Below are 23867 nucleotides of genomic sequence, written 5' to 3'. Positions count from 1 at the left end.
CCCTTTTCCCATAATGGAATTTGGGTTTGTTCAAAAAAATGCAAACAAAATATTGGGTAAGCTCAGTCAGTAGTTACTCCCTATGCATATGGCCTCATGTCTTCTACTGCCTGATACAGCGAATGAACATTTGGCAAATAGCTTCACGTTTCATTTTTCTCCATACCACTGTCCAGCTGTCCTGGGTATAGATGAGGCTGCTCCTGTAGCAGATGGAAATCTATGAGCAAGTGGGGTGTTTTCTTCAAGTTTTGTTGATAATATAAGAGCCCAGTGGCCACATATGGAGATATGATACTGGATAACAACCACAGATGAAATAAACAAGCCTTAATTCTAAAAAATCTTTTGCCGATGAAAGGCCCTTTCAACCACCAGAATAATGAAGATATATTGACTCTGAAAAATGATGACGATATTAAAGAACACAATTTTTGTGGGACTCACATTATAGGGTAGACATATGGAACATGCCTTGGATGGCTTTAAAAGAGAGTTAGATAATGGAGCAAGAGACTAACAATGGCTACTGACCAGAATAATAATAATAATAATAATAATAATAATAATAATAATAATATTTATACCCATCTATCTGGCTGGGTTTCCCCAGCCACTTTGGGAGGCTTCCAACAAAATATTAAAAATACAATAAAACATCAAACATTAAAAACTTCCCTAAACAGGGTTGCCTTCAGGTGTCTTCTAAAAGTTGTTTATTTCCTTAACATTTGATGAGAGGGCATTCCACAGGGTAGGCGCCACTACTGAGAAGGCCCTCTGGCTGGTTCCCTGTACCGTAACTTTGCTTCTTGCAGTGAGGGAACTTCCAGAAGGCCCTCGGAGTTGGACCTTGGTGTCCGGGCTGAACGATGGGGGTGGAGATGCTCCTTCAGATATACTGGGCCTAGGCCGTGGCTATGTTCTGCCTCCACGGTTGCAGGCAGCAATTCTTCTGGATATCAGTTGCTGGAAACCACAGGAGGGGGAAGTGCTCTTGTGCTCAGATCCTGATGAGTGTTTCCCATATAGGCATCTAGGAGGCCATTGTGAGAACAGGTTCTCAATATGTCCTTAATGTCACACTTGGCTTCAAAGAGGCACACAGGCTTTGCATGCAAGAGATTCCAGTTTCAACTCATTGTGCCTCCAGGCAGGGTTGGGACAGAAGTCACCAGCCTGAAGCCCTGGAGAACCATTGCTAATCAGTCACTTCCTGTACCAGTATTTGAACTGAAGTGTAGCCATCTTTCAAAATTTGCATTCCTGTGAATTTTATGCTGCAGAAATGCAACAACAGCAACAAAAAGCATTGTATTAGGAGAAAGGGTGCATAACAATGCACACATTTGTGAAAACAATGTACAAAATGCATTATAATAGGGAATGTTGCCCGCAAAAAAGAAGTATATGTATATTAGAAGAAATGCCCACAAAAATGGATACCAATTTTAATTTAAAATTTAATTTTTAAGTTGGCAAACTGTTGTGCCCATGGTTTGAACTGTCTGGGTAAGTAAGAAATGAAGAGAAAATAAATCACAGGTTTGCCAACCCTAGCTGCAGAAAATGCTGAGTAAAATGGACCAATGATCTGTTTCGGTATGAGACAGCTTCCTAGACAAATAAGTAACATTTGCCTTGGTACTAAATAGCTGTGCAGTGACAGAGGAAAAACCCTGGGCTGTTCTAAAATGTTGATGACAACACCCTAATGTTAAGTACAGAGCATTTTACAATTTGCACTGTGTACAGCTCTGCCAAGAGACCTCAAAGATAAAATATACTGTTCTAGTAAGAGGAAGTAAAGTAAGGCACAAACAATGCATAAATCTCTTCACTCTGAGACATTATAGAATATTTATTAAATAGTAATACAATTTTCTGACTACAGCTGACACATATTCTACAAAAGAAATAACCGAGATTAACATTTCAGCAACATCTGCAAAAGCAGTGTGATCACCATCAATCTGTATTTCAGAAGAATAAGCAAAGCTCTACAGCCAGGTGCTGCAGTTAATAAGAATCCCCTTCCACAAGGCGTTCTGTTAAAAATAAAATGTTGGGACATTTTATGTTCAAACTTCTGTCAGGCTGGATAAGCAGAAAAAAGAGAGAGAGCCAGGCAGAGCTGTGTATTATCAGCAAAGCAATGAAAATTGAGCCCGGACTGTCAGAAAACCAAAGCCATTGGGGTCATATAAATAGTAAAGCACTGAGCTAAGAACAAAGCTCTGGGGAACTACATTAACTTGAGCTGAATACTTCAATGCATAAGATACAAATTGAGACCGTTAAGTAAATAAGACGAAAACTAGGTAAACACCGAACTAGGCATGTTTCAATTGATCTGGAAGGACCTCATGATCTATCGTATTAAGCACAGCTGACAAGGCAGAGAGCTTGATTTTCATCTCAGATATCCAGGCACACATTGCTACACAAAGATGCATTCGGATCTGAGAAGATATTAAGTTTGTCAAAATGGGGAAAAGTTGGTTCATATTTTACAGGGACTATCTTATTTCAGTGACCCTATTTAACCTGAGCCTCACAACTGTTTCCTGCCGTGGTAATTACTATTTCCTGATGTTTTAACTTTGCTCCTAAATTCATATCATAGGGCTAGGACCGGTCTTTATCCTAAAGCAGAGGCCTATGGGTTCTGATCGCTTACAGGAAGGATGGTGCACCAACTTTGACCATTCCTGGACACAGATTGCCTAACCACAGTGACTCATTTGTTGGTAAGCTCAAGGCTTAAAACATTACAAAAATACACTTCTATATAAAAATATTACATTAGCACAGTTACTTATATATATACATATATATAAATCAATATCAATTCATTTCCCTTCTGACACACCTTCCCTCTCAGCCTCTGTGTTCTCACCCAGGGTGCAAACAACTGTCACAACGAGAAGAGATCCTGGAAACAGCAGACATCACCCTAGTCTCTCACTCTAGGTTTGCTTCTTAATGAGCAGGCCCAAGGTGGATGGTACTTTCTCAGGCTGCCCTGATGATAATAATAATAATAATAATAATAATAATAATAATAATAATAATAATAATAATAAATAATAATAATAATAATAATAATTATTCAGCTGCACTTTCCACATGCAGTTCCAGATATAGCAAGTTTGTTGAGTTTCGAAGGAGGTCCAAAGGATGGCACCCTCCACTCACAGCTCGCTCTTCACCCTCTGTCCTCTTTTCTTCCTCCAGCTGCTCAGGGGAGTTTGGGTAGGAAGCACAGCAGATGGTTCTAGCAGAAAACCAGGCCCTGTTTTCACAAGGGGATAATATTTTCTAGACAATGGAGTGGGAATTTTGGCCTAGCCTTAAACTGTTCTAAGGATCTTAAAGAGAATGGAGGTGCTTCTTCTTCTTCTTCTTCTTCTTCTTCTTCTTCTTCTTCTTCTTCTTCTTCTTCTTCTTCTTTCTTCTTCTTCTTCTTCTTCAGGTGGTCCATGAGGAGCATACTGTGCAGAAGTAGCTGTGCAAAAGTGTCCCAATTCTTCAGTTCTGTGCATTGAAGTCAGACTTGACTTTATTCTTCTGTAGCCCCATATTAATTGCATCTTCACATTCTAGCCCTGTTTAGGGAAGCTTTTAATCTTTAAGAAATTAGTGTATTTTAATATTTCTGTTGGAAGCCGCCCAGAGTGGCTGGGGAAACCCAGCCAAATGGGCGGGGTATTAATATTATTATTATTATTATTATTATTATTATTATTATTATTATTGGGTGGCCTGGTGCAGAAGTGGGCCTGGACTCCCGCACTTTTAATAGTTTATTTGTTTAGGAAATGTATATACCAAACATCATCGAAAGGCCGCAGGGTTGCTTATAGCACAGTAACAAAACACACACACCCCCACACACATTTAATGTACATGCATAATGAATCAACTAAAAATAAAAGTTATATAAATACAATTCCTAAGTGATGCATAATAGCACGTAATACACAATAAGCAATGCATAATAAGCAGCAGTGTCAAATTATTCAGTGTCAAACCAGCAATAAACTCCCCTATTCAACTCCTGCAAAATACAAGAACCTAATAACATAAGTTGTGATCTGTGCACCTCAGGTGCAACTGCAAAATATAATATATATAGTTAACAATAGCAGCAGTACGAAAAATAAGGGAGGGAATCAGCATTAGTGTACTGATGCAGAAACAGGGTATTAACTACATATATTTCACCCTGTGCAAAAGTAGCTCTTACTACCCTTGCCGCAGAGAAAACGACAAACCAACTTTCACCTAGGAGTTTTCTGGTCCTCTCCCAGTCTATCTCTCACCCAGGGAGATCTCCAATTTCCTGCCTGTAACTTACGGCTCTTCCACTATCTACCTACTGCTCTTAGGCGATGCCACCCATGGTTCCTAATGCCCTCCAGGGTAGACAAAAAAGGGAAGGTCCCCTTTGGAGTTTCCCTTGAGTCTTTCCCACTGGGGTATTCCACCACCTGCAGCCTGCCTGTCTTTATCTCTCCCTGTCCCAAAACACACCCTCTGAGCAGGCGAAGCCCAGCCGGCCAGCCTTTAAGCAGTGGTGGCTAATTAACAGTGTTCTGTGCACCCAATTACTGATAACGGCCTCGGAGAGTAGCTACAGTTGTTAAAGGTAGCAAGATAGATGTTTCAAGTTCAGCTCCCTTTATTTGATAACCTGGCTGCCAGCAGTGGCATTGCCACTGCCAAAATGCTTTTTCTTCCTTTCAGTCATACACAGGAGAGGGAATTCCAGGAGGTGTAACTCGCACCTAAGGGGATTATTCACAGACTACATTGAAATTGTGGGGTTTATTTTATTTTTTATTTTTTAAAGTCCACATAAAATTCGATGCAATTTTTACCTTGCCTAGAATGCTCATTTGGTTTCCAAAGCAGTCTTTTTTACATTCTGTTCAACAATAGCCAGATTCATGTGTCCATAATAGTGCAATAAATTATTTTGTTTTGATGTGTTTAATTCTATGTATTTTAATTTATAATGCATTGTTAGAACAGGGGCTACCTTTGAAGGTGACTTGGAAACTACAACTAATCCAGAATGTAGCAGACTGATGACTGGGAGAGGCCACCGGGACCATATAACCTAAAGGATCTTCACTGACTTACAGTAAGTTTCCGAGCACTCAACTCAAAATTACCTGAAAATAGGTCAAGGCGAAAAATTCAGGGGATGCGGCAGCCAGACTGGTGACGAGGAGTATCCATCGACACCACATAACACTGGTCTTGAAAGACCTACATTGGCTCCCAGTACATTTCCGAGCACAATTCAAAATGTTGGTGCTGACTTTTAAAACCCTAAATGGCCTCAGCTCAGTATACTTGAAGGAGCATCTCCACCCCCATCATTCAGCCCAGACACTGAGGTCCTCCTCCCAGGGTCATCTGCTGATTCCCTCATTGCAAGAAGTGAACCAAATACTGCTAGTAGACACCCTCCCTTCAGATGTCAAGGAAATAAAGAATTACACAACTTTTAGAAGACATCTGAAGACAGCCCTGTATTGGGAGGTTTTTAATGTTTGATGTTTTTTACTATGTTTTTAAAATATGTTGTAAGCCACCCAGAGTGGCTGGAGAAACCCAGTCAGATGGGTGGCGTATAAATTTTATTATTATTATTATTATTATTATTATTATTATTTGTTTATTACATGTGTCAGTGGGCAAAGACAGTAGCTTCCCATTCCTATGTCCCTAAAATCTCATACCTACACTTCTATTTTACAGTATTAGCAACGAAACATTTGCAGAAGCAGAATTACACGTGACAGTAAGAAGTTAAACTCAGGCTTGTAAAATCATGAAATATGGAACAGATACAATCTAAAAGGCAAAATAGGAAGCTAAGCTGGTCTCCCCCACATGAGTTACAACTGTACTAAATTCTGCTGGTCTGGTGGCAAAATCCCTTTGGGAATATAAAAATTTTCTACAAAGAAATTAATTATATATTGTTAACACAGATACCAAGGAAGCGAGAGACAGAAAGAGAGAAGGTTAACAGTTTAGAACTTGGCAATGGTGAACATTAAAATGTGTTTTAGTAGCAAGGAACTGTTATCTAGAAATATTCAGCTAATGGTTCAATGTAAGTACGTCATGGTATCAATGGATTCGGAAAACATACTTGGCAATAAATGTATCCCTCTGCCTATCTGAGGCCTGCTTAGGAACCATGCCAGGTTCCAACTTTTAAAAATAATTTGCTTCAGATAAATAGTAAGTGCTAACACAAAAAGTTGCCTGATCACCTCATCTGTCTCCTGAGAAATCTCTATGTGGGACAAGAAGCTACAGTTAGAACTGGATATGGAACAACTGATTGGTTCAAAATTGGGAAAGGAGTACGACAAGGTTGTATATTGTCTCCCTGCTTATTTAACTTATATGCAGAATTCATCATGCGAAAGGCTGGACTAGATGAATCCCAAGCCGGAATTAAGATTGCCGGAAGAAATATCAACAACCTCAGATATGCAGATGACACAACCTTGATGGCAGAAAGTGAGGAGGAATTAAAGAACCTTTTAATGAGGGTGAAAGAGGAGAGCGCAAAATATGGTCTGAAGCTCAACATCAAAAAAACCAAGATCATGGCCACTGGTCCCATCACCTCCTGGCAAATAGAAGGGGAAGAAATGGAGGCAGTGAGAGATTTTACTTTCTTGGGCTCCTTGATCACTGCAGATGGTGACAGCAGTCACGAAATTAAAAGACGCCTGCTTCTTGGGAGAAAAGCAATGACAAACCTAGACAGCATCTTAAAAAGCAGAGACATCACCTTGCCGACAAAGGTCCGTATAGTTAAAGCTATGGTTTCCCCAGTAGTGATGTATGGAAGTGAGAGCTGGACCATAAAGAAGGCTGATCGCCGAAGAATTGATGGTTTTGAATTATGGTGCTGGAGGAGACTCTTGAGAGTCCCATGGACTGCTAGAAGATCAAACCTATCCATTCTTAAGGAAATCAGCCCTGAGTGCTCCCTGGAAGGACAGATCGTGAAGCTGAGGCTCCAATACTTTGGCCACCTCATGAGAAGAGAAGAATCCTTGGAAAAGACCCTGATGTTGGGAAAGATTGAGGGCACTAGGAGAAGGGGATGACAGAGGACAAGATGGTTGGACAGTGTTCTCGAAGCTACGAACATGAGTTTGACCAAACTGCGGGAGGCAGTGCAAGACAGGAGTGCCTGGCGTGCTATGGTCCATGGGGTCACAAAGAGTCGGACACGACTAAATGACTAAACAACAACAACAAACACAAAAAGTAAATATGATACTTGAAATGCAGTCTGTATACTAAGGCAATACCTATCCAAATAGCACAAGTAAGCTCTTCAGTTGCTCATAACACCCATATTAATTAAACTTACTGGCAAGTAAAGTGAAAGAGATTTATTTATTTATGAAACATTTCCATCCCATGCTTTGGCTTCAAAACAAGACCCCAAGGTGAGGACATCAGTGCAAAGTATGTGATGTTCACCTTTGGTGGCTGGTCTTTCCTGTGTTTGCAACTCCTTTTGGAAACCAGGAACAAAGCTTTGCATGCATGGTAGGGGTTGAGCACTGAGTGAGGACCCAGGCACTCAGAAGGGCCTACCAGGTTTATCCAACCCAGTCTTGGCAGCCAGGGCATAGTATGTCGAGTTACTTATGCAGTAAGTATCTGAGAGCAGATTTGCTTCTTTTCAAAAGCACTGGGCCTTCCCAATGCACCCTCTTCTGAGCAAGCAGGCCTTGTGTGTCTGGTTGCAGCAAACCAAAGGGGGCAAAAGTCACAGGCAAGAAGACTAGATAGTTCAGTTGGTTAGAGTGTGGTGCTGATAATGCCAGAATTGCAGGTTTGATCCCTGTATGGGGCAGCTGAGTATTTCAGGGGATTGAACTAGATGGTCTTCGAGGTCCCTTCCAATTCTACAGTTCTGTGATTCCGTGATGTGGGTGGCCCAGAGTCACTCCTGCAAGCAGAGCAGAGCAATTTTATCTCATTTTAAATATGCGCCCTTTCTGATGCTACTGCATTGTCTTGCTATTTGTTTAGGAATAAAGGTTGAACTTGAAGGAGGGGTGAACAGCTTGGAAACAGTGACAAAAAGCACGTGAGAGAGAAGAGTACAAGAGGGGAGAGAGTGAGAAAGAAGAAACAGATGGGAAAAGAAAAATTGCTAGTGGTTTCTGCTGCTTAGGTTATTTACTGCCCTTTTCGGGGACATTTTTAGAAATTATATTATCAAAGCTGAATGAAACTTGTCTCGTTTACTGATGTTATTCTTTTGTATGGGAGCTCGTGCCATCCCAACTGAGAGAAAAGGATTTCCACAACAAATTGCCCAAAGCTTTTCACAACAGAGAAGCTGCATGACCTAGTGATCTGGCTTCAAATAAAACACTCCCCAAATAAATACAACAAATGTGAGTATTGATTTCTAAGTTAATAATATGCATTTGACAATCTCCCACCCCAACTGATGATAGATGAAAGAGATTATATTAAAATATAATTCCCCACAAGGTCACCCTTTATTATTCTCCCCCCCTCCCTCAGTCTAACTGCTCAGTGAAGTTACCTTCTGCGTTAACTTTGCTGGTGTCAAGAAAACAATTTCTCAATAGAGACTTTTAAAAAATTGAAGTTGTGTTTAGATTCTGGTAGCCTTCAGATTCTGGCTGTCCTGGTGAGCAACCGATATATTACAGGTTTTAATATGGAATTTTAACCTAGAAATGATTAAAATATTTGCACCTTAATCCTTGTTTTAAGAATGTTGTGGTGTTCCTTCTGGAAAAATCTATCTTCAGACTCAAGTGCATGCTTTTCATTTTCTGATAAAAGAAGCCTCTTAACAAGTCACGGGTGCATCATTTCATTGGCTCTCTCAAGGTGGTTTTGTGGACATAAATAACTGCAGATTACAAGTGACTTGTGTGGCTGAGTCAGGCATTTGAGACGAATGTCCTTTAAAATATATATGGTTTGACTCCTGAGAGAATTTGTGGGGTGTGGGTACTAATCACTTTGCTCACGTGAGATTGAAACACAAGGAAATGAAATGTTTGATCCACAAACCAGTTAAACTTCCCTGCTGGGATTTTAGCCTATGAGAGTGAAGGCTTAAAGTGCCTAGCCCAGAATAATCCCATGGAATGTTAAACATACTGCTCCATTTGAAACTTCCTGACTTCCAATAGTGCAACAATAAGATAAACAAAATGCCTCTCCCTCCAGTCCAAAATTATACTGCTGAAATGAAGAAATCCTTGGCATTTTTGTGTGCAGAAAGACTATGAACCACTATGACTCAGTGCCAGAACCACAGGCATGACCGGTATGGAACGGTTGGGTAACAACCCACTGGGTCCTTCTCCAGGGCAGCTTCCTCCCCTGAAGCATCTCTTTTGGCCAGTTCTCGTGTTTCACAAGACCCTGACATGGCCTGAACCAGCTTGCTGGGACCATCCCTGGGGGCATCAGCTGGTAGCTCCTACTCCTCATCCTGATCTGACCAGCTTCACCAAGTTAATATAATATATAAAATAATTTATTATTTATACCCTGCCCATCTGGCTGGGTTTCCTCAGCTGCTCTGGGCGGTTTCCAGCAGAATATTAAAATACAATGATTCATCAAATATTAAAAACTTCCCTAAACAGGGCTGCCTTCAGATGTCTTCTAAAAGTCCAATAGTTGTTTATTTCTCTGACATCTGATGGGAGGGCATTCCACAGGGTGGGTGCCACTACCGAGAAGACCCTCTGCCCGGTTCCCTGTAACTTTGCTTCTTGCAGTGAGAGAATCATCAGAAGGCCCTCGGCGCTGGACCTTAGTGTCCGGGCAGAACAATGGGGGTGGAGACACTCCTTCAGGTATACTGGACCGAGGCTGTTTAGGGCTTTAAAGGTCAGCACCAACACTTTGAATTGTGCCCAGAAATGTACTGGGAGCCAATGTAGGTCTTTCAGGACTGGTGTTATGTGGTCTTGGTGGCCACTACCAGTCACCAGTCCAGCTGCTGCATTCTGGATTAGTTGTAGTTTCCAGGTCACCTTCAAAGGTAGCCCCACATAGAGTGCATTGCAGTAGTCCAAGCAGAAGATAACCAGAGCATGCACCACTCTGGCAAGGCAGTCCACGGGCAAGTAGGGTCTCAGCCTGTGTACCAGATGGAGCTGATAGACAGCTGCCCTGGACACAAAATTGACCTGCACCTCCATGGACAGCTGGGAGTCCAAAATGTCTATTTGGGGCTCATGACATCAACATGAAAATCATCAGGCTGCTGATCAACCACCAAGAAGACGAGCGCTGGTTGAAGGCAGCTGAGGAAGGGCAAACCAGGTGAGCATGAGCCAATTACATCATTGGCTCCAACTTGTAAACTGCAGGCAATTCACAAACAGCAGTCAGCAAACGAGTGGATGCAAATGTGGATGCTTTTGTGAATATAGAACAGTATTTCCTGGTACCTGAAATAAAATGTAAAAGCCCTAGCTTCTCAGAAAAACAACAACAACAGAGGCACACACTCCTAATTGCCTTGAGGATTTAATGATACAGCACTAATAACCATTGTATGGTGGCTGCCTGGTCCATATCTCTGTGTGACATCTCTTACTAGCTAAAAGTCTTTCAAATAGTTTTGGCTGGAAGATGACTGGAGTGGGATGGAGAAAAGCAGTTCTTTCCCAAGTTTTTCTCTTACTTTTCTTCCCTCACTTCTCACCCCCTGCTTCACTATTGAGTTCAAGAGAACAAAAAACTATATTATACAATCACAGACCCAGTAAATTATAGCCCAAGAGCAGTGGGGTGGTGGCGGTGCCTGTTTCCCCAAACTCGTCACCCATTCTCCCCGCCAAGCAAACATGGTCTCCCTGCCCTGAACTAAGGAATGTTTCTTCACCATGGACAACATTTGCGCAGGGGCTAAAGCAACTCAGTGCCCCTGGCAATTCTCATGTATGAAGTAAAAACAAACAAACTAGGCAGTGTTATAAGTGTGTCCTAGATTGCAAATGCAATCTTTTCTTGACTTTCCTCAGGATTGTCTCGAAGGACGAGTATGGAAGCAGACTCAAAGGCAATTAAACTAAATAAACAATTTATAGTATCCATCAATATAGCAGTTTAATTGAGGGCCTGGTGTAGGAGTACACAATGGGAATGGCACAATGAAAATAACTCAGTATTATTAAAAATTTCCAGAAGTCTCAAGTACTCAGTTACCACGACTCCTTTCAAAATCAGCAGCAAGGTGCATTTGCTGCAGTTACAGTCCAGAGGAACTCTCCATCCATATATTGTCCAGCAAAGCTCTAGGAACACAGTTCTGTCCCCTTCCTCAAAGAAATGGTGTCATCAGAACAACACATTGGGGAATAAGTCCCGGGTCCCACTCAGATTGCACAGGAGGACCCTCAAGTGCAGCAGCAGGATGGGTGCACCAGATTTTAAAGTACACAAAATAATTTACCAGTTATACATATTACAATCTAAAGAGACTCCCATCATATGATTATTAACATATAAAATCACCTAACTTCACCAGAGGTGGCACAAAGAGAAGTAAATGTGAAAGGAAATGATGAAGGAAAATCCCTAAAAATTTTTTTTTTTTACAAATTCACACAAGGACTTGACAGAATGTGTCCACTTACCAAACCCATCATGGCCCCAATAATTAGGGAAGTTTCATTTACTCAAGCCAAACTATTCAGGGTTTATTAGGATTAAAATCTTCCCAGTAGGACCTGATCTCCAAAGCAACCACTCTGTGAAGTGAAGTCATTCCAGAAGCAGAAAACAGAACTGAGTGTGTGGAACTCGGAGTGTTGTTGCCATACCCCCGGGTTTCATAGGGAACTTGATGGAAAACAACTGAGCTCCTGCCTGCATGATTCTACCTTGTGCTGTTACTTCTTTGTCCTGCTAGAATTTGATGTTAAGGTTAAGAGAGTAGGGCAGAATGATTATTTATTTCTTCATTTTTGAAGCCTCCCCATTTCAACAAGGGAACAATAAAAAGTTCAGCAAAACATTAAAAATATAGACACATTCCATTGAAAAGTACCACTAAAGTGCAGCATAAAGTAACACAGCTCCACTGACCTTCATCACCTCAGTCTCTTCCAAAGGCCTGAGTCAATGAGTTTTCAAACATCACCAATAGCACAATACCGATGATGACAGGTTCATCTCCTAGAGGAGGGAATTCTACAGGGTGCCAGCACCGACAAGGCCCTATTAAGGATCATGGCATAACAAGCTGGGACCACCAACAGAGGGGGGGGGGCGCAAATATCAGGAGATACACTCCTTCAAGTATTTTAGTTCCAACATTGTGAAATTTCATATATATAAAAACTGTTGTACAAAGACATCTTTAATAGGATAAAATGTTTGTTCTAGCTAAAAGAATACCACTGTAAGTATCAGATAAAAGTTTAAAACACAATTGCTCTTAACCATTTATTCAGGAAATTTTAAAATAAGTAAATAAATATTTTCCCTTTCTTTTTCCTTTTTGGTATTCCTTTGATGAATAGTGAGATCAGAACCAGACTTCTTTGTTGATAAATCTTTCTGATTTGCATTCTAAATTCTTAGGCATTTTATATCAATTTGGTTTTCTAGCCATGTTATCGTTAAATCAAAGAATTACCCAATCACACATTGTATTAACCTTGCTGATAGAAGTGCACAGCACAATTATATCCCCTGTCAGCCTCCCTTTTTTTTGCTAGATTAAAACACAGAGCACCTCATTCAATCTTATTTAAGGTGACTGTGCTGTAATTTTCCAGCATTTTTGCATCAAGGATTACATGAGCTAGCCACATGATGTTCCCCCAACACATGAAAAGCTTGTGTGTGTGTGTGTGTGTGCATGTGTGGACTTATGGAGAAGATCCCTGTAGGCTCCTAGTGAGACATTTACCTACTGTGACATAATGCACTGCACCCAAGTCATTTCACTTTCACATTGATGTCTTATCCTGTGGGTTTGGAAAAATATTGGCTAGTATATGACATACAGGAAGGTCTTAGCACAACACACCCAGCTGAGGACCAGTGGGGAAGAGGAAGAGGAAGCATCAGAAAGCCAAAAAAGTATCATCTGAACTAGGGATGTCTGCGAAAGTCAATATTTGCACATTTCAATACAAACTGACCTGACCTGACCTTCACTACCCAGAAGACTAATGTGATGTTCAGAACCTCGTTATATACCGATTCTCACATTTCCCAAATGTTCTTAGGCAGTTCTCGGCTCAAAACAGGCTTCAAAACATTTCTTGAAATGCATAGTGGAGCTGAGAAAAGAGAGGTGAACACATACAAAAGTGGATTGATTCTTTATTCTGAACTCACAGCACCAGTTGTGTGCAGGCAGGAGACGGGTCATGCCACTCTTTATTATAATATTGGTAAATACAAGTTGGAAATATTCACTAAGCTTTGGATAGTCTGCAAGCCAGATGTTTAGCTGCCGTAAATTGGTAAAGTATGATTGAAGTTAGAAGAAGAAGCACACACATAGCAGCACCTTCACCTTCCAAGGGACTCCACCCCACTGTTGAACAGCTCTTACCATCAGTAAGTTATTCTACATATTTAGTCAGACTCTCCTTTATTGTCATCTGAATCCATTGGTTCAGGTCCTACCCTCTGGATCAGGAGAAAAAGAGCTTGCTCCAACACTCCCAACCTCCATGTGACAACAGCCCTTTGGATATTGGATATTAGATATGGTCTGAGATAACACCACTAAGGGGACATCCATCTGTATCCCTGGTATTTTGGCAGGGGAATGAGTATGTGGTTCAGCTACATGGTTCCTGTCTCTACAAGGAACTAGAGCAATATGACGCTGTACCACGGAAAAGTGGCTCCCATGTAGTTCTGGCAGTGACATAGATTGGGTCTCTTGCATATTTGTGATGACAGGGTAACACCATGCTTAAAGGCCCCCTTGATTGTTCCACTGTCACTAACTACTGGCCAGTGTCTCTCACTTCTGCTAAGAACCAATTTAAACCAGATAGTTTACTGTCCAAAGTCCCTCACCAAAGTAAGCCAAATGTATATACTTGTACACACTCCCATTTACTGTGTATCCAGTGCACTCCCACTGCTGGTTCGGGAAGCTGTGTACACACAGCGTTAGCCACAATCTGCATCTATCCTGCATATAATATCCCATTGTTCCTTAGGAAATGCTGCATTTTGATCCATTTGTCCCCAAACCAGGCTGGAATCTACACACATATAAAAAACGTTGTGAAAATGCTTTTTAAAAAACCGTTTTGAAAAATGTATTGAATTTTCCATAACTCACCATCGCCATCTAGTGTCACATTTGTATAATGCACTTTACAACACTCTTCAAATGTTTTATTTGCAGTTGTATAGCTGAGTCGCAGCTTCAATCTGAATTGAGAAAAAGAATGATCCAGTTGTATTTTAAGCCAGTAAAGTGCACATAGCTTTAGTTTCATGGACAGATATTTGTGACTGTGAATCTGATAGTAGTTGGCACTTCAGCGGTAATGCTACATTATGTTATACACGTGGTATTTAAAATAAAAAAAAGCTGAACACCCTAAGAGTAAATGGCTTACAAAACATCATTTAAGCATGGTTTGAGAGATATGTGATGGCTGAGCATACAGTGTCTTTGATAATTGGATCACATCCTAATCACTCCCATGAGCTTGGATGCTGAATACATAAACATACGCGTTGACGCAGTTGGAAATAAACGGGACTCTGATTCAAGTAAAAAGCAATCTTCCCCAACAACAGACCCACATCTCAGAAACTGGCTCTTGGCAGCCATTTGCACCAAACATGTACCTCACAGGAATTTGAGAGCGCATATGGCAGAGCGTGCGATAAATGTAAATAAGCAGACTCCTCCAACAGGAGCCCCCTAATTAGCACACTTTCGTGGGGGCCCCAGCCAAGATGGTCTCGTTGCACCCTTAAAGGAAATACTGGCTGCATGCCAGAGCCCAGAAAGCCTTGGTGCAGATCTACAGATGCCCAGAGGATTTTGTATTTTTCATCGGAATAAAGAAGTGGAAATAACGCAGGGTACTTGACACTGCACCTGCAATTTTACATCCGAGTGATTTTAATACTTTGAATAACAGATATCTAGCATCATCATTCAATTTTAAGAAAAGAACGGCTTGTAGTGCTGCGATTTTTGTCTGCAATTTAGATTCATGAACAAGCAATTTATCCTTTGCAATGGTTGGAATCCAGGAGAGCTGTTGTCTGAATATTTGAATGTGCAGCCTAGCTTTCAAGATGACAAGAGTGTAAACAGTCCTCCTGGCTCCGACCAGTGGTCCAACTTTGCTGGTTTCCTTCCATCAACAGTAGTAGTCATACCTAGATTCTTGAGAAAGTTTGTATGGTGCAAAGTGTCATGTCATTCTTATTTTAACTCTCATAATTAAAAGGGTTTTTTGGGGGGTGGATGATATTATTTAAAAAATCCCTAAAAATAACTGTGCATTTCCTATCATATGTTGATATTTCCATTTTGTATCTAATGATTGGAAGCTGTGATAATTAGGTGCCTCAGCAGATGAGGATATAAACCTATAAAATAATTGCAAATTATGCTCAATTTGAGTGAGACTCTTTGCCTATGTCTCATTTGAATGTGCTTTGCCTTCTGTGCAATTAATTTACCTTACTCTGTGACACCAGAGACAGATCAGAAGAGAGGAGCCTGTGGATGAGCCTAGGATTGGGGGGATGAAGTTCTTCCATGAGCTCAAGGTTTTCTCCTTGTGCAATGGAACTTCCCTTCCCTCTTCTCTCCCTCTCTTCACACTCTGCCTGCAGTCTCCCCAGATCCGCTCTGGAGGGTTGAGAGAAAACGCAGAACAGAATTTTATTTGGGGTGCTGGTGGTTCCAGGTCAGCTGGAGAGAAGACAAGGTGGGGAAGTTGCACAGCTGTCCTTCAGACAAAAGCCATTGTGCTAGCAGAAGGATTTCATTGGACACTGCCCATGGAGTTCAGCATCACACTGCTACTGTTATCATAGTGGATAAGAGGTGGGAACATCTGTAGTTCAAATCTCTACTATAAACCCAGTAAGCAGACTCAGATAAAACCATTCCCTTAGCACTCATCTAAGGGGACAAGTCTCACATTCAGTATGGCATTGCCACAAGATTATTTGTGAGGAAAGTGGTTTGGAATCTCTAAAGCACCTTTTCCAACTTGATGCTCTCCAGATATTTTGGACCTCAGCTCCCACCCACCCCAGCCAGTGAACAGCCTGGTGAAGTCTGCTTTAAAATGCTACATTAATGTTTGTGGGTGAAGTATGGCTGGACATTTTCTGTCAACTTCAGATGTTTTCTTTCTTTCTTATAGCACTCATTAATGGTAAGAACTGGCAAATCAGGAGTTGAACGTGGCACCCTGCTCTCTGGACTCTGAAAAATTTCCATGATGTCTCAGCTCCTTACAAAGAGCAAAATTAATATTCAATTACCAACTGTCAAAATATAGGAATTTTTTAAAGGTGTATTCAATAAAATAATTCACAAGTGGAACAACTTTCTCTTGTGCAAGGTAACTTGTCCTTGTTCTCCTCACCTGAGTCCTCCTATACCACCACCTCGTTGGGGTTTTCCCCAACTCTCTGGAGCAGTTTAGGGGATGGCAGAAGTCCCCTCACACAGGTACAGGTTGTTCCACTCATGCAATGAGTTTGTTGTGTTTTTGCAAGTTTGTATAAAGATATAAAGTCTCTTACTCTTCTTGGGCAAGGTGTTTATGTAACTGGTTGCCTCTCAACTCCAGGCTCTTCAGAATAATATGGAGCATTGAGAGCTATTTTAGGAATGGGCTTTGGCTGGGGACAGCTTGGGTCACCTTTTTTGATGACCTACACTGGGAACCGGGTAACGCAAATGTGTGCCTGCACACACACAAGTCTGATGGACTTATCGGGGGCTTTTAGTATCATTGACCATTGTATATTTCTGGATTGCCTGTCTGGATGTCAGGCATGGAGAGTCCTCTCCTCCTTCAGTAACTTCATAGACAAAAATCACAAGCATATTTGTATTTTATAGTCCTTTTTATTCAGTCATCTGGTTGCAAAGGAAGAATCCATAGCTCTCCACAAAGGGAGTTGTTGGCTACTCTGAGCCCTTCCTTTCTGTCCTCAGCAACATCCCGAGAGCCAACAGGACGTTCCACTCCTCTACATCCTCTGTTCTCTAATATGGAGAGACCTACGAGCCCAAGGGGGTGGGTCACCCAGGCTCTCTAGGGAGGACTCTGCTGGCTGTTCCCTCCCTCCCTCCTCTTCTTCCACTATCTCGTAGCTAGGTAACTCCTGTGGCACATTCTCCTCTCTCTCCCCTACCGAAACTGCTGGGAAGAAGTGGGGCGACTCTTTCTCCTCCTCTTTGGAGAGAAGGTGATCTGACTGAGGATACACTTCTCAATCCTTCTATTCGGACCATCCCCTGACATTGGATCAAGTATCTGCCTGGTGCACTAGTAGCTGTGTGCACACTGCCCTATGACTGCTTTTTTGGGGTAAGAATGTAGGGTCAGTTGCCCTGAGGGAAAACTTTTATGGGCATATAACAGATGTGCTCTGCCCAGCAAAACCTGGGCTCCTATCTGAAATATAGGCCAGTGCCTCTGTTTCTTGGGATGGTTTTGGAAATAGGATATAGCTTAGCAAATTTAGCTCTTCTTTTCCTGAAAACAAAGAGTAATTTTGGTGACAATGCTCTATTCAGTTCCTAGGCCAGCAAACAAACAAAAAACACCCCACAGAAACAAAAAGCTCAGTTCTGTCATATTTTCAAGGCACCCTGAGAAATGTCATCAATATCTTTTCACACGTTTTCACACTTCTCTCCCCCCCCCCAATTTGGCTGGGTAAGTGGGAAAAGATGGGCAATATTTAAAGTGCTCTGTAATTCTCAAGAGCACTCTATTATTCTTGATGGTGTGACAGAATATTGGTCCTTACAATGCTACCTTCTGGCTGTAAACAAGACAATATTTAATAGATCTGGAACTGATCCATAACAGTTTGATGCAAAAAAAAAAGTACGGGTATCAAGCTTGCTGTGAATGACCATGAAGTCACCACCATGTTCTTTATCATTCCTTAACAAAATCAGAACTGGCTCTGTCATTAGGCAGAGTGAGGGAGCTGCCTCAGGCAGCTATTTATGAGTGCCAGGAAAGGGTGACATACATATATTTGCATGGGCCAGGTGCCCCACCCCCTTCTTCATGCCTGACTCCCAGATAAAAGACAGGACAACATTGCTTTTGGTCAAGTCAGGCCACAATTTTATTGATTTACAGATGTAGAAATTTTTCATAGGCATTGGGTATATCCATTAAACCTCCAGTCCACCTGTTGGGGTATACCTAATTGGTGTCAACCAGAGGTGAAGAGGTCCTATGACACACCCCATGGAGATGTCACCTTGAGGTGTGCTGTGGCCCTAGCCCCTGTCTGGGCTTCTGGGCAGAAGTAACACCTTCCCCTTTAATGGGATATCCACAGAGACTGGGGGGATAGGCAGAGGCTACAACCTCCCCTCCACCACAGAGTAAGGCTTACCCAATGCCTAAACTGTCAAAGTTGTGACAATTGCTTTGAGGAAGAGAAAACCAAAGGATAGAGCCAATTAGTTGGAAGGACAAATTCCTGTCCGGCCCCAAATACAACAACCATCTAATAGTCCATAGTAAGTTCAAGCATAAATTAGGGAGGGTGGGAGGAAGATCTGATGAGCAAGCTGTACAAGGAGGTGGAGACTGGCTGCAGTTTTAATCCTCAAAGGAAGACGGGGTGAAGCCCACCAGCTCAGTCCAGCCTGCCTCCCAGGAAGAACAAGCCGTGCAACCTGCCCATGACTTGCCAATTTGTAGGTAGACTACAATCCACTTTTCCAGCAAGCGGGAGGAACGTTTTGGGGTCGCAGTGGCTTGGAGACTGCAAGACACTGCACCTCGCCGGATCCTGGCAGGGGAGAAGTGCTGCTGTGAGATGTTACCTGACCAGTGAGAATAAGTGGACTTCCTGTTTGCCTGCTTGTGGTTGACAGATTCAAATATCCTCTGCTTGCAGTATAATGAGGTTCCATGTTTCTGGCTGAAACTGCATAGCTGAAGATCCACATTCACTGCTGGCCAACTCTCTAGGATGCACCATGGGTGAACACACACACACACACACACACACACACACACACACACACACACACATAGCATCAGCCCTCTTCAGCTAAGCCATGCATATCAGCTAAAGAGAAGATTACATTCCGACTCTCGGAAATACCCCTCCTTCAGCTCTGTGTCCCCTTACATTTTGCCCCTGCTACCAAAATTGTCTTAGGTGGGCAAGAAATTTGCTTGGAGAGGGTACCGAAACTGGGAGTTAACTATTCCTGAAACACATTGTTCTTCCCACTTGAATCTAGATTTCCCCTTATTTCCTGTGACTGGCAGCCATAAGGCAGGCATCCCCAAACTGCGGCCCTCCAGATGTTTTGGCCTACAACTCCCATGATTCCTAGCTAGCAGGACCAGTGGTCAGGGAAGATGGGAATTGTAGTCCAAAACATCTGGAGGGCCGAAGTTTGAGGATGCCTGCCATAAGGTCATAAGAAAAGTTCTGCTGGTTCAGGCCAATGACCCATCTAGTTTAGTATCCTGTTCTCACAACCAGAGGCTTGTGGGGGAAGCCCAAGGCTGGACTTGAGCAAACTATACTATGCATAATTTTGAAAGCTGCCTCCAATTGTCTTGGCTAAGGTGGGGGCATTAAATCTTATTTGGCAATGGCCTTAAAAGCATAATTTCCCCCCTGCTCCTCCTTTCCCCTCTGCTCCGGGGTCAGTGTCATTCTTACTTTGGCTTTTTTCCTCCCTGAGTGATCCCAGCCAATCACAGGTCATGCAGGGAACGCAATCCTGGTGTCACATAGACAAGCAGATCTGGCTATGCGATGATAATGTCGTTGAGGGTGAACAAAGCCTTGGCATCCGTTTAAATTGATGTCAGAGGAGAGGGAATATCCCTGTTGCTGAAACATCCTGCAGTTTGCTGCCAAGATTGAGAGCATGAGTCCGGTTGCATCAGCAGTATCCTCTGAATAGCTTTTCCTCCCCTGAAATAAAAGACAACCCAAATGGTGAAAACATTTGATGTGTCATAAAGATATTGGTAAAAGAAATGGGCAACACATTCACCCTTCTTTGGCCTCAGCTTTGATAATTTCATTCTAACTGTAGAAGAAGTCATGGGATATGCAACCCAGTCTTGAATCAAAACAACACCAAACAAACAAACAAAAACAACACCCACCCGCCATGCTAGTGCACTGGAATAATATAGTCTCGATTTGACATTCAACCATACCTGCCAAGTTCCGGCCTGAGAAATAAGGGACTGGACCGGAAGTAGCAGACCGGAAGTAGCACTGCCGCCATTTTGGAACTGGGCGGAGCATGCTCAGAAGCGACTTTTGATGCTGCTCTGCCCTGTTCCAAAATGGCCGCCGCACCAGAAGTCGCGCTGCAGCCATTTTGGAACTGGGCAAAGCAGCATCAAAAGTCGCTTCTGAGCATGCTCCGCCCAGTTCCAAAATGGTCGCCGCACCAGAATAAACCGGGGGGAAACAAAAAAATCCGTTTTTTCGGCTGGGAACAGCCGGAAAAACGGGGGTTTCCTGGGGAATACGGGAGACTTGGCAGCTATGCATTCAACTAGGGGTGATGCTGCAATAGAGAGATGAAGGAATGGGGCGTGGCTGTCCTCTCCACAGCAACACCTGCCTGCACAGAGGCCTGGATTTACACAAAGTTCTCTTAAATTTTATTGGGTAAAAAAATGAAGCAAATGTCTTCCTGATCTGGCCTAGTGTCAGTGTCATGGCCTAGTCTGCTGCAGGCTCTCTGAGACACTATCACAACAGTGCTTTCAATTGGATTATAAACTGGTGGGCATGGGGTGGGGAGAGGCCACCCAAACTTCTCCACCCTATTTTCGAGCAGTAAAATGGGAGGTATTATATTGCCAAGTAATCTTGAGGTGGGGGCATTAGTCAACAGTCTATTGGGGTGGAGCTGCCTATGAACAGTAGTAAGGATTCTGGGTTGTATCCAACTCTGCAGAGGATGTGTTCCATTCACTCACAGGGGCTCTTTCTTTCTTTCTTTCTTTCTTTCTTTCTTTCTTTCTTTCTTTCTTTCTTTCTTTCTTTCTTTCAACTGATTAGTCTGAAAAACCACAATTGTTAGCCTCATCCTAGGTCCATTTAAAAATACCAGTTGCAATTATAATTTTTATTACGTTCAATTTCTCTGTGCACTGAAGACAACAACTTTTTCAGTGTACAGAGTACTGGTGTGCAAGTACTGGCATAGGTTCATCGTTTTACTTTCAGTTCTCAGCTATAGGCTAATTGCATAGGCCAGAAGGTTTCGGTGTAAGTAATATACTTCAGGCAGACTTAGAAATGAGCTCTGGAAGGACAACAGGGTGAATAATGGTCCGTATGAAACGGCGAACAATTAGAACGTCTCAGAAAAGCTGGAGGAAACATCCGACATTACAAATTTTAACTGGACTCTAGTGTAGAATAAATATACCGCACCGAAAAATGAGTGCAGAGGCATTTATTTTCCAGGTACATTTGCAATAAATCAATAGGTAAAAAATAAAGTTGTCTTTAAGAAGCCAATATCCTCAACATTCAGGTTATGAGGCTATAACATTGTCAAAGAGACACTTATGTATGAAAGTACCATAATGTATTATTAAAGAACATCATAATTTGTATGAAGCAGAACAAAGCATTAGTTGCAACTCTTATCTCAAAGGATGAGCGTGCGTACGTTTTACAAGCAGCTGGGGAGTCATAAAGAATCCAAGAAGAAAGTCTAATTTACAGATGTGAATAACCACAAAATGGAGGGCGGGTTTCGGTAAAGAAAATGATGCTATGGGCTCAGGGCCATGGTTCTCTCTATATAAAGAACATTGTTCATCTGATTGTCACTTGAGCCTCACTCATTTTGTTTATGTTGTCTTTCTTTGTTTCTAATAATTTGCATTTAGAAATAAGGGGATTTAAAAGGCCCAACTATGCCATTAACAGAAGACAAAATTGATATGATGTTTGAACTAGATAAAATTATTCATGGACTTCCAGCTCCCTACCGCTATATAATGCATTAACTGAATCCTATATTTTGTCCTCCAGTTTCTGCATCAACTGGTGACAGGCAAATTCATACTAGACCCACCTGAGAAGTCCTAAGATTATTGATAGAACTTCTTTCCTTTGTAATTTAATATGGGTCATATTCCAACTAAGTCCTTGCCGTGTGACTTCCATTCATTCTATGACACTTCCTCTCTTTCTGTTTTGCAGCCCCCTCATTGGCTCCCCGTTGCCCACCCACTCCCAGTTTTGGTATGGAGAGTTGTGCGGAAACATCCGGAACATATTTGGGAGGTTCCTGGGGAGAGAAGAGGGAAGGGAAATTTTGTTTGAGTGAATGGATGTTGTTCTACTTGCTCAGTGACTTAGTTGACTACAACACGATGTGGTCCTGCCACCGCCACTGCTGGCAGGACCTAAGATGTGCAGTGAACACTAGGGATGCTAAGGAACTAGGGTAGTCTGGATGGCCAGGGCTAAATCAGTGAGCCCCTTACTCAGAATAGACAAAGAAATTCTACCAGTCTTTGCAGTGGGCCAGAAGTGATGAGAGATCATTGTGCCTTCTGCATGCCTGCTCTTCAGTCCAAAACAATATTCCATAACCAGCTTGGAGGTTCATTGTGTTGTACGTGTGGAGGAAAAGCTTAAAACATGTAGCAGAGTCCCCCAAAATAGACCAGAGACAATAGTACAGTGGTACCTCGGTTTAAGTACAGTCCTGTTTACGAACGATTTGGTTTACAAACTCTGCAAAACTGGAAGTAGTGTCCCGGTTTACGAACTTTACCTCGGTCTAAGAACAGAAGCCAAACGGTGGAAGGGCACCGGTGGCGGGAGGCCTCATTAGGGAAAGTGTGCCTTGGTTTAAGAACGGTTTTGGTTTAAGAACGGACTTCTGGAACGGATTAAGTTCGTAAACCAAGGTACCACTGTACTTCACCCAGCAGAGCTCTACTTGTGCTGAAAGCAAATGAGCGTAATGGTCACAAATCCAAATACATTCAGGATTGGCACAGTCCATAAAAATCCAGTTGCTTTAAACTTATAACAATACTAAACTGCATCCTTCAATTGGCATCACACAGTGAGCATCTTCCTGAACGCTGCCTGCAGAGTGCTGAAGATCTCTGAAGGTTCCTATCCCCACCCCACCCGCCAAAGCAGAGCAGCAGATGATTTTTTTCTTTTTTACAAACTTAAATGAAACTTTTAACTAAAAAAATAAATAAATCCTTCAACAACCGTAACAAAAAAACCACCCAGAGCTCTTAGTGCCCCAACGGGCAGCATTATAAACAGGCTTGCTTCTTGCAAAGCCCATGGGCATAAGGTAGAGAAGCATAGAGACTTAGAAAGATACTGAGATATAGCAGACAGAAGAGTAGAGGCTACAGGGGAAAAAACCCAGAGCTTCACAAGGCTTTGTGGGGACCCTGACTTAACTTAGGGTGCTTTATTGACATCTCTGTTCAACTTGGGAATGGGCAAAATGACCCCAGTTCATCACATTATTTGTGCCCAGCAAGGGGCAGCTACACACCCCTATTGCATATATAATAGGTTGAGCATGGAGAAATCTA

This window comes from Zootoca vivipara, chromosome 7, assembly GCF_963506605.1.
Source record: "Zootoca vivipara chromosome 7, rZooViv1.1, whole genome shotgun sequence".
Lineage (NCBI taxonomy): Eukaryota > Metazoa > Chordata > Lepidosauria > Squamata > Lacertidae > Zootoca > Zootoca vivipara.
This window is presented reverse-complemented; position numbering follows the sequence as displayed.